At 39.1% G+C, this 17,109-nt stretch overlaps 1 pseudogene; it reads left to right on the top strand.

Moving 5' to 3' along the window:
* Nucleotides 1-2,636: 2,636 nt before the first annotated feature.
* Nucleotides 2,637-2,736, top strand: LOC127124338 (uncharacterized; annotated as a pseudogene).
* The last annotated feature ends 14,373 nt before the right edge of the window (nt 2,737-17,109 follow it).

Here is a 17,109-nt window from a genome sequence, read left to right on the forward strand (position 1 = left end):
AGTTAAGTACTAAGTTTACTTTTACACATCGCTCAAGGACTCTTTCTAGGTTTTCAAGGCATTCTTCGAAACTTTGTCCATATACGGAAAAGTCATCCATAAATACTTCCATGATGTTTTCGAGAAAGTCGGCGAATATTGCCATCATGCATCTTTGAAAGGTTGCAGGGGCATTACACAGACCAAACGGCATTCGTCTATAAGCGAAGGTACCAAAAGGGCATGTGAACATTGTCTTTTCTTGGTCATCAGGGTGAATTGGTATTTGAAAGAAGCCTGAATAACCGTCTAAATAACAGAAATGTGAATGTTTTGCTAATCGTTCTAACATTTGGTCAATGAATGGTAAAGGGAAATGATCTTTTCGGGTTGCTTTGTTTAGTTTCCTATAATCAATGCACATTCTCCATCCCGATTCGATTCGTTTAGTTATAGTTTCCCCTTTTTCGTTTTCAATAACGGTTATGCCTCCTTTCTTTGGTACAACGTGTACAGGACTAACCCATTTGCTATCAGATATAGGATATATAATACCTGCTTCTAATAACTTGGTTATTTCCTTTTTTACTACCTCACTCAGGATCGGATTTAGTCTTCTCTGGTGTTCCCTAGAGGTTTTACAGTCTTCTTCTAACATGATGCGGTGCATACAAATAGAAGGGCTTATTCCTTTAAGATCGGTGATGTGGTATCCTAGTGCGGTGGGGTACTTCCTTAAGATATGTAAGAGTTTTTCTGTTTCGAGTCTTCCTAGATCTGCATTAACTATCACAGGTCGTTCAAGTTCTAAGTCTAGGAATTCATATCTCAGATTTTTGGGAAGTGTTTTCAAATCAGGGGTTGGTTTGTTAAGACATTGCGTAGGGTCCGATGTTATTGCTAAACATTGGTTGGATTTGTCCTCTAAAAGATAGTTTGATGATTTGTCTTCTCCTAACTCTGCTTCTTTTATGCATTCATCGATGATATCCATGAAGTAGCATGTATCTTCTATTGCAGGTGCTTTCAAGAATTGGGAAAGAATGAATTCAATTTTCTCTTCACCTACTTCGAAGGTGAGTCGTCCTCGTTTTACGTCTATGATTGCACCGGCAGTTGCTAAGAATGGTCTCCCTAGTATAATGGGTGTAATATCATCTTCTCTAATGTCCATAATGGTAAAGTCAGTGGGAATGTAAAACTGACCTATGCGTACGGGAACGTTTTCAAGGATTCCTACAGGATATTTGATGGAACGATCTGCTAGTTGCACAGACATTTTGGTCGGTCTTAATTCTCCCATTTCCAGTTTCTTACATATGGATAAAGGCATAACGCTAATTCCGGCTCCTAAATCGCATAAAGCTTTGTCGATGACAAATTTTCCTATGTGACAGGGTATAGAGAAACTACCCGGATCCTTGAGTTTAGGAGGCATGTTTTGGATTATAGCGCTACATTCGGCAGGGAGTGTAACGGTTTCGCTATCCTCAAGTTTCCTCTTATTAGAAAGAATTTCTTTTAAGAATTTAGCATATGAGGGCATCTGCGTAATAGCTTCGGTGAACGGAATTGTAACGTTTAATTGTTTAAGGAGATCAACAAATTTTCTAAATTGGCCCGCATCTTTGGTTTTAACAAGCCTTTGAGGGTAGGGTATAGGTGGTTTGTAAGGTGGTGGAGGTACATAAGGTTCCTTCTTTTCTTGGGTTTCCTTACTACTCTCTTCCTTTTCCTTAGGTTCACTTTCCTCAGTAGATTTCTTAGGGTCTTGGTTTTCTATCCTTGGATCAGACGGTCCTTCCAATTCCGTTCCACTTCTTAATATAATTGCATGAGCTTGGCTTCTCGGATTAGGTTGGGGCTGTCCAGGGAATGTACCAGTTGGTGCAGCAGTAGGTGCTTGTTGTTGAGCTACTTGAGATATTTGTGTTTCCAGCATTTTGTTATGGGTAGCCAAGGCATCTACTTTGCTTGCTAGTTGTTTAAGTTGTTCGCCAGTGTGTGTGTTCTGGTTTAAGAAATCTTTATTGGTTTGTTGTTGGGAAGCTATAAAGTTTTCCATCATGATTTCCAAGTTGGATTTTCTAGGGGTATTATTGTTAGGCATGGATGGATTCGGCTTCTGATATCCCGGAGGTATAGATGGGGCTTGATTTGGAGACTGTCCAGGTGCGTATAAAGCATTGTTACTCTTATATGAAAAGTTTGGATGGTTCTTCCAATTTGGGTTATAGGTATTCGAATAGGGGCTTCCTTGAGCATAGTTTACTTGCTCTGCTTGGATTCCGGTCAAGAGTTGACAGTCCGTAGGAGTGTGGCCTTGGATTCCACAGACCTCGCAATTCTGAGTTATAGCAACCACGGCGGCTGGAGGTGATACATTTAAACTTTCGATTTTCTGGACCAAAGCATCCACTTTTGCATTGACGTGATCAAGGTTACTTATCTCGTACATGCCAGTTTTCGGTTGAGGTTTTTCCACCGTTGTTCGTTCGGTTCCCCACTGATAGTGGTTTTGGGCCATGCTCTCGATAAGCTGGTAAGCATCAGCATAAGGTTTGTTCATTAGTGCACCACCTGCAGCGGCGTCTATTGTTAACCTGGTGTTGTATAAGAGACCATTATAAAATGTGTGAATTACTAACCAGTCTTCCAAACCATGGTGTGGGCAAAGTCTCATCATGTCTTTGTATCTTTCCCATGCTTCGAAAAGAGACTCGTTGTCTTTCTGTTTAAATCCGTTTATCTGGGCTCTTAACATAGCTGTTTTGCTTGGCGGAAAATATCGGGCAAGAAAAACTTTCTTCAACTCGTTCCAGGTGGTGACTGAGTTGGAAGGAAGAGATTGAAGCCATCTTCTAGCGCTATCTCTTAATGAGAAAGGAACAAGACGAAGTCGAATTGCCTCTGAAGTGACACCATTAGCTTTAACAGTATCAGCGTATTGAACAAATACGGATAAATGAAGGTTTGGATCTTCGGTAAGATTTCCAGAGAATTGGTTCTGTTGCACAGCCTGCAACAGCGAAGGATTAAGTTCGAAGTTGTTTGCTTCGATTGCGGGTGGAGCAATACTTGAATGCGGTTCATCTTGCGATGGAGCGGCGTAATCTCTAAGAGCACGAGCTGGTTCTGCCATCTCGGGTATCGAAGGAAAAAGGTTTTTGATATCAGGAAGTTCTATAGGAGGGAGATTGTTTTCAGCACGATATTCCCGAATTCGTCGTAAGACTCGGAGATATAGTTCGATATCGTTGATTCGTAGATAGAGCGGTTCGCCTTGTGAGCGAGTGCGTGGCATACAAATCAACGAAAGAAAGAAAATAGAAGGAAAAGAAACCTTAGTCTCTACAGCGTAACGGAAGAGTTACGATATCGATTAAATAAAAGTCCCCGGCAACGGCGCCAAAAACTTGATCGCTCGACTGTGTGAGTCGAGAATGGGATACAAACTGCAAGTGCACAGTTCTATCGCGTAGTTTTAAAAGATATCGATCCCACAGGGACTTATGAATCGATATACCGTTATCTAAGGTTACTACGTAAATCTAAGGTGAAAATGTTTGATTGTTTGGGGAAAAACTAAGAGCTAAACTAAGATCTAGATTAAATATTAATAAAACGGATATCGGTATGTAGTTCGTCAAAACTAGGGAATCAAGTCTTTGTCGGTTTCTTGGTTTTAAAATAAATCGTTTCGGTTAACTTTATTGGTTAAAGGTTTTATCTCAAACTCTCGCTCTGTTGAATAAACCATGATTTTATATTAATGTAGTTGTCGCTTATGATTAAGTCAAAAACCATATTTTGAAAGCAATAAAGTTGCAGAAACTCCTTTTAAGAAAACACTGACCGTTTTAAACACCCTTATCTCAAACTCTCGCTCTGTTGACTTAGGTTATATAATTAAATCCAAATGCTTAACTCTCGTCCTCACATTCAATCTTTAAAAATACTTTTTGGAAAGGGTCAGAATTTAATTAACTCTAAAACTTGCTCTCGCCCTGATCTAGAATTAATGCCTAACTTACACTGTCCAGTTAAAACCTCAAACTCTCGCTCTATTGATTTTAACTTCTTTATGTCCTTTACTTTTGTAAAAAATCTTGTTATTAAACCTGTAAGTTGAGACCGTAAAAAGATTGATTTTAATTTTTAAGTTTAAATAGACCGACTCAGTCTTGACCCCTTATTCTGCTTACTTTACATACCGATATCTAGGCGAATTAGCCAGACATGCTAAATAAACAAGAATACATATCATGCATAAACAGACTCATTCCAGGCAGATAATATAAATAAATAATAAAACAAAACATTAAATAATGATTAAAGAACCTGAATGCGTAATACAATAGTCTTGAACACTCCACCACAAGCCGGTAGGATTTGTTCTTGGATTCTTCAATTAAACAGTAAATTAAACCAAGGAAATAAAACTAGAATCTAACGTAAGGTTAGATCCGATAAAAAGTTGCACAATAGTTTCCGGTGTAGAAATTATTATGCGAAAAATATCTAAATGCTAAAAAGGGAAAGGTAAATTGCAAGGGAAAAAGAATGTAGAACTTGCAAAAGAAATAAATAATTAAACAATGTTAAGTTGCTGGAAAAGAAAAATAAGCAAAAGGCGTAAAAAGAAAATTGGGCAGAGCTTCGGCAGTACGAGCGTGGAAAAACCGAGGAACCCTTTTAGGTTTTAGAGATAGCTATTTATATTGGTGCTGGTAACTGCTTTCCGTTTCCCAAGTTCTTCAACGTGGCTAAATGCACGGCGTGGATATAGGACACAAACTCCCCAACGTCTCTTCTTCAAGTCTTCTGAGGGCGTTACTTGCGCCAAAAAAGTAGTGGAACGGTGTGACGCTCGTCACACCATGTGTGACGTCCGTCACAAGGCTGCTTTGCGTGACGCTCGTCACGCACCCTGTGACGTCCGTCACAGGCACAACATTGGTGACTTATGCGCTTTGGGCTGGGCTTTGGCATTTGGTCCCTTTTCTCTCCTTTTTGCACCTCCTTTTCTTCCATTTTCACTTGTTCTTCAGAATAGACTACCTGAGACAAATAGGAAGAAAATACCACGTAATATCTCATAAAATGCAGTAAACCGAAATAAATAGTCATAGAATTTAATGGAATTAAGTCCTAAAATATGATATAATTTCGTGTTATCACTTTTCCTGCTTGGGACAAAAGTAAACAAACACAAACATCGCCTCTTAAGGAGGACTTCAGACTGTTGCCTGGCCAAGTAACAGGCCAGGTCTTCCAGACTACATGAAGAAAAAGGATTCTACCTCAATGCAAATGCTATCAAGCAAAGCAATGCAAGTTCTCAAAGAACTATTAGCAACTAATGGTACCTGAAATCAATCAAGTAAAATCAGTATACAACTCAAATTCAAAACCAATATAAGATAAGGGTCAACACAATCAGTCAAATGTGCAATGCACAAAGCTCAAAGCATATGAGCTAAGCATCCTACAAAACAAACAAGTTAGTTCATGATAATCAATCAAACTCAAACAACTTGCATTAATCTCCTTGAAGCATTTGCTTCTTAACCTGAAAAACCAAACTCAAACATGAGCAACAAGACCACCAGGACAAGCCTAGGGTCAAAAGGAGATAAAAAATCCAAAACAGTAAGTTAAAGTTATCCAAAATCAAGTTCAAACAATTAAGGAACAAACCCAAGTGGTTTCACATTCATATCATTCATCATTATCATTTCACAAACAAATTAGGTCAAGGCATGTCATATAGAACCTCAAAGAAGTCAACAGAATGATTCAACTCAAATCCAATCACAAACATTTCAATAAATCCTCAAATAATTCATGATCAAACATCATCCATAACATGATAAGCATACCAACTTTCAGCTCATTTGGATCAAGGGAAGTAGGTCAATGAAAATCAGAAAGTCAAAGCAAGTTCAAGCAAACTCATACAAAGCATCAAAACATGCACCAACTTCAATAAATCATAAAACAGTGACAACACATGATAAATGAATGGGATTAAAACCATGACAAAGCTTAAGATGTCTACAATTCACATGTCAAATTTCAAGTTCATCCAATTAGGCATTAGAATTTCACAAACCAAATACAAACATGTATCACAAGGGGTCAACAATTTGGTCAAACATGGGAGAAAATTCCAATCAAATAGGAAATGCCATCAATAATTCCAGAAAAATTCACATGTATTCTCAACATCCATAAGTATGTTCATGCAAAAATCCAGACCAATTTGAGTTCAATAAGCATGGTAATAAAAATCATGAAGTTGGACATGAATGGTGTGACACAAATTGTCACACCTCTATTCAAAAAATCATATCTCATCAACCAGCAATGATAAATTCACAAACTCTACACCAAAATCACCATGAACATGTCTAGTTTAAGCACAAAACATTTCAGCCTCATTGGATTAAGTATCATCAATTCACAAGCAAATTGGCATAGCATACATAAAATGGACACACATGAACAAACCCTAGCACATTTAAAAATCCACACGTGCAAAAAATCTGGAAAAATCACCATAATAAACTAGAGACCATGAGGAGCATTTCACAAAAAATACCATCAAACTTGGATCAAAATTGAAGAACTTATGAATTTTTGAAGATTGGGACACAAAATGAAATAAATATTGAAATAATGAAATGATTTAATTAAAATTAAAACCGGCAGTGGCAAAACCGTAAATATTTGATCCCTTAAGTGAAACTCTGCGTTTCACTTAAGGATGTGTCACGTGCGGATTGGTTTCATGGCAATGAAACAGTAAAAAAAAACATACAGACGCGGGTTTTGGATCAAATGTGTTTCCTGGGTTTTCAAAATTAGGGTTCATAGTCACTGTTCATCTTGTTCATCATCGAAAAATCCAGCAAAAGCATTTCGCAACCAAAATCAATAAGCAACATACCAATGCATTCATCTCATCATGTACATTAACAAACCAACAATCATTAACACCAAATCATGCTGAAGTGAAAGAATCGAGCAAAATATCATCCACATATGAAACTTCATGTCAACATAACTTTCTTAATACTCAACCATTTTCCACGATTTAAGTTTCATTGTACTCAGCATGGCAAGACCTTTAATAAGCATATCACGATTTCAAAAAATAAGAGAGTCGAAAACCAACCTCTTTGGAGATGCAGTGATGAAGTGATGGTTTTCTGGCCGTGGAAAGTATAAACAGAAGTTCAATGATGTCCCAGATGGTGAATGGAGGAATCTTGAAAGCCCAGCTGCCTCAATTCCAGCTCCAAATTCGAACTGCCATGGAAGAAATCTCAATGCAACAGTGTTGTTCTTAGCTTTACAGTTGGGATTCTAAGCTTGCAAAGGCTTCAAAAAGGTTTGTAGATGATGGACCAAAGCTCAAGAATACGGGTTCTATGAAGATTTTTTCAGAAAAGTTCAAGTAAGGAAATGAGAGTTCTTGAGAGAAACTGAATTCAGATCTGTTTTGGCAAAGTGTGGCTAGGGTTTTCTATCAGAAATGTGAAATATATACCCTGATTAATGAAGCTTAAGTTTGGTTAATGAGGTGGTAATTGGAATTAACTTAAATGAAGGTATTTTGACAATTGCTAAAAACCACTCAATAATGCATGGGGTGCATGTTAATGCACGAAAATGGGCTTAAACCACTCTCCAAATGTGATTTCTGAACACTTGTAATTGGTAGAACATGTGGGAAATGGTTAATTTGAAAGTTCATTTTTCACCCCTCTCTTTTTAATTCAATGCACTTGAAAAAGGCCATTTTGATTGGAAGATTTTTGGTAAAATGTGATGAAGGATTTGGATAGAGCACATCAAATATGACTTGTAGCAAAAAACCTCACTCAATTTGGCCAAATGGTTTGAAAGTTATCTCACTTTGAAGTTCAAATTTTTTTGAGAATGATTTGATCATAACTTGCCAACCACACATGAGAAATGAGTGTTCTTGGACTTTTTGGAAATGGGAGAACAAGATATTCAACTTTCATGTTGGACAAAAATTCATTTGAAGCTTGTATGATGAAGTAATTTTGAGGAGAAGAACTTTCCATTTTTGGCAAATTCCAATTACAGGTCAACTTTCTATTTTTGGAAATTTCTTGTCTGACTTCAAATTCTTCACTGTGGATGTTTGACATGTTATATGAGGCTTATATGGACATGAATGAGACCTCTCAAACCAATTCCCACCATCAAATCACTGATTAAATGCACAGTTGACCATAGTTGACTTTGCTAGGGTTTTGGTTGACTGAACCATGTTCTGATGAATTCCAAGCCCCTACCACTTGATATCTTGATTCAAAATGATGTCACAACTCATATGAACTCTTGATGGATGATCATGGTGCCCAAATTCCTCAAGAATGGCCACCATCTATCTCAATGACTGACTTTGACTGATTTGACCTAATTGGCTTCATCTGCAAGTAGCATGGTTAGATGACAATATTTTTGTACTTTTGGTTAATAGACAGATGAAAAGCAATGATATACAAATGCAATACATGCTTGGTGATCAAGAACCACACTCACAGGATAACCCACCCACTAGGAGGGAAGCAAAGGTGCACAAAGATCCTTGAGGCAATGATATGATATGATATGATGCCATGAGGGATCTTAGGGACAAAATTGGGGTCTTACATGGTGTAGCTGAATAGAGGAACAACTATTATTGGAGGAAATGTGTTTGTGCTGGTGTAGCTGAACAGAGGAACAATTATTATTGGAGGAAATGTGTTTGTTATAAGACAAAATGATGTTCTGTTTACAGATGTCACAGGTGATGTCTGATGTGGTGCACGGGTGTTGATGTTGAAGCAGGTGTCAGAATGATATTCTGACTGTGGTGCACAGATTTAGGGGGAGAAGAAGTACCCTTGTGCATTTGTGTGTCTTACTAGTTGCCTCTATAACTAGTAATTCTGTTTGTGTTGCACAAATTTAGGGGGAGAAGAAGTACCCTTGTGCATGTGTGTATTACTAGTAGCTATAGCTAGTAATTGTGTTTGCTTCAGCTGCTGTTTAAACTGTTGTTTAACTGCTGATAGTTTTCTTGTGAACAAAAAGGACAAATATATGTTTTAGCCAAAATTTGTCAAAGGGGGAGTTTAATGGTTCTAAGTGTTGGCAACAATTTTGGTAAAAAACAAAGAGTGTTCACAAGATGTTGTGTGTGATGTCTTAACATAAGATATCCTGTGTACCTACTGGAGTTTAAATGGAAAACATGATCATGCAGGATTGTTTCAGGATGTCATACACGATGTCATGACATCTGATGTTTAGTACCTGTTGGAAATTATAAAAGGAATTATGGAATTATGCAGGATTGTTCCAGGATGTCAGACCCGATGTCATGACATCCTGTACACAGAAAATTCAGTATGAATGTCTGGTGTTATGTGATTGCGTAATTAATGGCAGTCTATGTATGATTGAAGATCTGATTTGCAGGCGCATTCAATAATTGATTACAACCTGATTTACTTATTTTCCAAGGAGATCTAACCAGCTGTTATGAAAACATTTAATTGGAAAATAGTTTAGGGTTTTCAAGATGTCTAAGCCCAGCTGAAAGCTTCTATAAAAAGGGACTTGGAAAACCTATTTTAACAACACAACCAATCTTGAGAGAAATATAGAGAGAGCTAGGGTTTGTGTCTTGTTTAGTCGTGAGACTTGTAAGCCATTCAAGTCATCCTTAGATGATTGAACTGGTCTGATTTGTGGTTGTAATTTGTCACTCTAAAGCTGTTAAGCAAGAGTGTGTGTCTACTTGATCAAAGCTATGAAGCAAGATCAAGTGTGTGTCTACTTGATCAAAGATGTTAAGCAAGATCAAGTGTGTGTCTACTTGATTGAAACTGTGAAGTAAAATCAAGTGTGTGTTATTGAAAAGTGTTTTCTTTTCTCAAGGGATTGTTGTTTAAAATCACAGGTGTGATTGTAGGGAAGTGAGTGGGTTCTCATATCTAAGAGTGCTTAGGTAGAAATTGCACGGGTAGTGATTAGGTGAGAAAGGCTGTAACTTGTTGAAGTGTACGGAGAGTCTTTGAACTGATTCTATTTAGTGGATTTCCTTCCTGGCTTGGTAGCCCCTAGACGTAGGTGAGTTGCACCGAACTGGGTTAACAATTGCTTGTGTCTTTTGCATTACCATTCTTTATCTTTATCCTGTTTGCATTACTCAGATATTAGTGTCGTGACATTACCTTCGACATCTCATATCTGATACCAGAATTTCACCAACCAACTGGGGTTTCTATTCCTTCTTTTTGTAAATCTTTGCAACCTTTTGTATGGTTCATCAATTTCTTGATAGCAACAGTATGAAGGAATTTCTTAATTTGTAGGCATCAAACACTTATATTCATCGGCTCTCCACATGGATTGCGCTTGAGACGGTGCTGAGTGCTAGTATAAACTACTAGGGGTTAATCTAGAATGGAGACTTAAGGTGTCGGTATAATGGTTATTGAAACTGATCTGTAGAAGTGAGGGATCTAGGGTGTCGGGACGGTATCAATCTTGTTAGATCTTTCTCAATTTTCCTAACAAAACCTCCGTAAGACAACCTATATACTTGTAGGGTATGCATTTAATCTTAAGGATTTTTTTTTTGTTATGCCAAAATATCTATAAATGATTAATAAGGACAAACAATTTTTTTTGTATTGGCTTAAAATACTAACAATAGAAACAAGTAGAGCAGTGATAAGGAGTTCCTCCCACATTAAATCAATGCATTGTCCTCAATGCGACAATATACAAAATAAAAAAAGAAGAAATAAATGTCACTACTCGTCGTTACACTGTTGGCTTCTGCGTGCTCTGGCACTTGCTCTTGCGCGCTCACCTCTCCCTCGCTGGGTAGGATCCAACCATACATGCTGAGTGTACTCCTGGATGGCATCTACGCGATAAGTCAGGGCACTCATCTGGTCTGAAAGCTCTGCCATCCCCTGATCATGCTAGTTTGCATAATCGTGCTGATCCCGCTGTATTTGCTGGATCATTTGCATCATTTCCGTCTGGAGGTCTTCCATTCTTTGGTGGTGTCGCAGCATCTCGGCGTAGATGTTTTCCATGGTGGCGGGTCTTCGTTCGCTTCTTTGCTGTCCTCGGGAAGAAGTCTCTGCAACGTACTCCTGAGGTGGCTGTGGCGTGCCTCGGTCAAGCTCCTCCTCGACTTCATCTGCTCCATTACCAGGATTTCCTTCATTTGCCTCGGAGGCATCCAAATCAAAAATTCAATTTTCCATATTTTTCGGATCTGTGCGGTTCCTATTGGGCATGATGATGCTCCAAACTACCTTGTTTCTGACAACATAATGATACTTACCATCATCTCTCGCTTTGATTAGGTGTGAAGCACGGCGGTAGTCGATGTCGAGGAACTCTGCTTGTAGGGCTGGTAAGTTGGCTAGCCTATCTCCCAAATTCAAGCCTAGTGCTCTGGAGGTGATGATTCCCCCAAAACAAAACGCCTGGCTGCCTCTCATGCACGCAACCTGGATGTTGGCTAGTAGGAAAGGAGTGACATTGAACGTAATTGGGGCAAACACACAGTGAAGAAGGAAAAGTTCCTTGGAGTTTACCTTATGATTTCCGACTCTTCCAAAAACTGTGTGCCCCAGGACTCGGTGGAAATATCTAATGGCTGGGTTGAGAATATATGTTGCGTTAAGCGTATCCCAGCTCGTGGCGTTCATGTTGGTGAGGTTGTGCCAAACTTGAAATGCTATCTCTGACCATCCGTCAGGGATACAACAGTGAATTCCTTCTCCATGTCGCAAACCAAACATTTGCGCCATCTGGGTTTGATTTAGGGAATACTCGGTGCCGAACATTCTAAATATGACGACTCCGATGAGAAATTGAGTAGCGCCAGGGGGTGTGATATAGGAGTAGGAACTCAAAAATTCCCGAGTCAGCGCTTCGTAGGTTGGTTGCGGTGTGGTACACAGTTCCGTTAGGCTGGAGTTTGTCAGCATCCACTCCACTCCCTCCAAAAGTCCTAGCTCCGTCAGACATTCATTATCAACATACCTTGTAGCTTGAACGGAGCGTTGATAGAACTAGAGGTAGTTATCTCTTTGGCGTTCGCCGGCTTCTCCATTTTGGAATACGACGGTTGAAAGGTGTAACACCCTTCTAAAATACCCCAAATATTTAATTAAAACAACAAATATATACATCAGAGTAAAGGTGCAATTAAGGGTGTCACACAATCACTTCACACCGATCATCAAAATAACTGTCATGCTCTTTTATTAATTCAAAACATAAAACATTTGCACAATACGCAGCGGATAGAAATCAAACCAATCATGCAAAGCATGTAACACATTACATGTAAAATTATTCAACAAGGTAAAACATCCCGTCCCGATGTTACATCTATCAGAGCATGACCCACTAAGGAACTACACTAGACTCCAAGCTCTAGCTTCTACTCAATCACTGCTCGTTACCTGAAAAATAGTTGTAAGGGTGAGTTCCTCAATCGATATAATAAGCATTATAAAATATCATGTAATGCTAAGTAAATAACACATTAATCACCCTCATCATATCACACATTCAGTAACGGCACATCCACTCAAACATCATAATCATACTCAACTTAAACATCAAAACACACGTATAATATTGGAACACATCCATTCATATTATACACAATACATACATTATGCAATGAGACTCCATGCATGCGGTACCGACTATTCGTGAACATATAGTTCAACCTCACCGACCAAATCCAGGTACGGCTACCAAGCTCACTAGTCCCACTCATTTGGGACCTAGTGACTCACTCACTAATTCCTCACCATGGGAATTAGCTACCACCCCAAGGGCTATGCTATGCACGCTAATCACCTAGCATGCAAACATCAACAACAGTCCAAAATGACTAACTCACTAATTCCTCACCATGGGAATTAGCTACCACCATAAAGGCCACATTATGCATGCTAATTCACCTAGCATACAACCATCAACAACAATCCACAATGGACGCATGCTCACACTCTAAGCAATAAAACAGTCCATCTACAATTACACACATAATATATACATTCACAATATTATGCATATTTTCACACATTCATCAACACATGTATCAAAACATCATATCATGTCAAATAATTAATCACAGTATTAGCACACTCTACTAATACCTATACTGCTCAAAACAGCGGGAATTAATCCCTATTACATCATACGCCAATATAGGCCAAACACCAATTATGCACACATTATTCAAATATTAATTTTTTCCAATTTCCAACAGTGTTAACCGGTTAACGCCCTGGGTTAACCGGTTAACGCAACACAGAGCATGCTTTCTGGCAAAACTCAACAGTGTTAACCGGTTAACGCCCTGGGTTAACCGGTTAACGCAGACAGAACAACAATTTTCACAAATCATAACAGTGTTAACCGGTTAACGCCCTGGGTTAACCGGTTAACGCAAGCAAAACAGCAATATTTTCACAATTCAAAACAGTGTTAACCGGTTAACACCCTGGGTTAACCGGTTAACGCAAGACAGAAAGCTGTTCCTGCGCTAACACGAAGCAGAATGCAGAATTCTCCGCATTTTCCGCCGTTGGAGGACTTCCGGACCTCCGATTCCAATTCCGTAAAAAGCTATACGTTCGGGAAATCACGACTCACACAAATACAGGTTCAATTACAGCTTTAACACAACTTATCCAACACAATTTTTCAGCATTCAACGTCCCAATTAGGGTCAAATCAATGGCTTATTACTACCCATTACATGTTAACCCATAATACCCATTAAACGACGATAAACCCCCCTTACCTGAGTTAATCCGGCGAATCTTTAAGCTTCAAGCTTTCTCTTCTCCAACCTTCTTCCTCTTGCTCTGTCTCTTTGCCCTTTTCCTCTTTCCAGCCGCTTCTCTGCTTTTCACGTAAAAACCCTTTCTTTACCAAATGGAACTCTTTTTCTTATTTCCAACTTATATATTTTCCAATAATTATTATTCCAATAATAATAATAATAATCCAATAATTCCAATTATTTAATTAAATTAATAAATATAATATTAACTTAAATTAAATAATTATCTTATTTTTATCGGGGCGTTACAACTCTCCCCCACTAAAAGAGTTTTCGTCCTCGAAAACATACCTCAAACGAATAACTCAGGATAGGACTCCTTCATCTGACTCTCAAGTTCCCAAGTCACATTGCCACCTGCTGGTCCTCCCCAAGCTACCTTCACCAAGGCAATCTCTTTACCCCGCAACTGCTTCAACTCTCGATCCTCTATCCTCATAGGTGATGTTTCAACAGTCAGGTTATCTCTCACCTGGGCATCATCTACTTGGACCACATGCGACGGATCAGGAATGTACCTCCTCAACTGAGACACATGAAAAACCTCATGCAAATTCGCAAGTGACGGCGGTAAAGCTCTCCAAAATCTGATAAGGACCAATAAATCGAGGTGTCAACTTCTTCGACTTCAAAGCTCGACCAACCCCAGTTATCGGAGTAACACGAAGAAACACATGATCTCCCTCTTGAAACTCAAGTGACTTCCTCCTCTTGTCGTGATAACTCTTCTGACGACTCTGAGCAATCCTCATCTTCTCCTGAATCATCTTAATCTTTTCCGTAGTTTGTTGAACAATCTCCGGTCCAACCACATCGCTCTCACCGGACTCATACCAACATAAAGGTGTCCGACATCTCCTACCATACAAAGCTTCAAACGGTGCCATACCAATGCTCGAATGAAAACTATTATTGTAGGTAAACTCAATCAAAGGTAAATAACAATCCCAAGCACATCCCTTTTCCAAAACACAAGCCCTCAAAAGATCCTCTAGTGACTGAATCGTCCTCTCAGTCTGACCATCAGTCTGCGGATGATATGCAGAACTCAATCTCAGCTTAGTTCCCAAAGCCCTCTGCAAACCTTCCCAGAACTTCGATGTAAATCTAGGATCTCTGTCCGAAACAATACTCGACGGAATACCATGCAAACTTACAATCTTCTCAATATACAACTCAGCTAATCTCTCTAACGGATAATCCATTCTGATCGGAATGAAATGAGCCGATTTTGTCAATTTGTCAACAATCACCCAAATAGCTTCAAAATTCTTAATTGTCCTCGGTAAACCAGAAACAAAATCCATACTGATACTATCCCACTTCCACTCTGGAATAGCCAACGGTTGCATTAGCCCAGACGGCTTCTGATGCTCAATCTTTGACTTCTGACAAGTCAAACAAGAATAAACAAAACTCGCAATTTCTCTTTTCATTCCCGGCCACCAAAATAACTTTTTCAAATCATGATACATCTTCGTAGCTCCAGGATGAATACTCAAGCCACTACGATGTCCTTCCTCAAGAATACTCTTCTTAAGTTCGGTAATATCCGGAATACACACCCGATTACCAAATCTCAAAACACCATTCTCATCAACTCTGAATTCCCCACCTTGACCTTGATTCACTAGAGTCAACTTATCAACCAAAAGCACATCGGATTTCTGACCCTCTCTAATCTCATCCAGAATACCACTCGTTAACTTCAACATTCCCAATTTAACACTATTGTGAGTACTCTCACACACCAAACTCAAGTCTCTAAACTGCTCAATTAAATCCAATTCCTTAACCATTAACATAGACATATGCAATGATTTCCGACTCAATGCATCAGCCACTACGTTTGCTTTACCCGGATGGTAATTCAAACCAAAGTCATAATCCTTCAGAAACTCTAACCATCTCCTCTGTCTCATATTCAGCTCTTTCTGATCAAACAAATACTTTAAACTTTTATGGTCACTGAAAACCTCAAATCTTGACCCGTACAAGTAATGCCTCCATAACTTCAGAACAAATACCACAGCTGCCAACTCTAAATCGTGCGTCGGATAGTTCCTCTCATGAACCTTCAGTTGTCTCGAAGCATAAGCTACAACTTGCTTATTCTGCATCAAAACACCACCCAAACCCAACAATGAAGCATCACAGTAAACCTCAAATGGTTCCGATGGACTCGGTAATATCAGAATAGGAGCAGTAGTCAACCTTCTCTTTAACTCTTGGAAACCTTCTTCACACTTTGAGTCCCAAACAAACGCTTGCCCCTTTCTAGTCAACATCGTCAATGGTAACGCCAACTTAGAAAATCCCTCAATGAACTTCCTATAATAACCAGCCAAACCAAGGAAACTTCGAATCTCAGCAACAGACTTCGGAGCTTTCCACTTAAATACCGCTTCTATCTTAGAAGGATCAACAGCAACACCACCTCTTGAAATCACATGACCAAGAAAACTAACCTCTTCTAACCAAAATTCACATTTAGAGAGTTTAGCAAATAACTTCTTTTCTCGTAGGACTTCTAAAACCACTCTCAAATGCTCAGCATGCTCTTATTCAGATTTCGAATACACCAAAATATCATCAATAAACACCACAACAAACTTATCTAGGTACGGGTGGAAAATCCTATTCATATACTCCATGAATACTCCAGGCGCATTAGTCACACCAAAAGGCATTACAGAATACTCATAATGTCCATACCTTGTTCTGAAAGCAGTCTTCTGAATATCCTCAGTTTTCACACGTATCTGATGATACCCAGATCTCAAATCTATTTTGTTGAACACACTCGCACCAACCAACTGATCCATCAAATCATCAATCCTCGGCAAAGGATACCGATTCTTGATCGTCACTTTATTCAGTTGCCTGTAGTCCACACACAACCTCATAGTACCTTCTTTCTTCTTAACCAATAACACTGGTGCACCCCACGGCGACACACTCGGACGAATAAATTTCTTATCCAACAGATCTTCCAACTGACTCTTCAATTCAGTTAACTCAACAGCAGACATACGGTACGGAGCCATCGATATCGGCCTAGTACCAGGTACCAAATCAATCGAGAACTCAACCTCACGCTCTGGCGGTAATTAATTCACTTCTTCCGGAAACACATCAGGAAAATCACACACCACGGCTAGATCGCCAATCACCAGTTTATCTTTAGCCTCCAAGGTCGCTAA

The sequence above is a fragment of the Lathyrus oleraceus genome, chromosome 2 (genome assembly GCF_024323335.1).
Source record: "Lathyrus oleraceus cultivar Zhongwan6 chromosome 2, CAAS_Psat_ZW6_1.0, whole genome shotgun sequence".
Classification (NCBI taxonomy): Eukaryota; Viridiplantae; Streptophyta; class Magnoliopsida; order Fabales; family Fabaceae; genus Lathyrus; species Lathyrus oleraceus.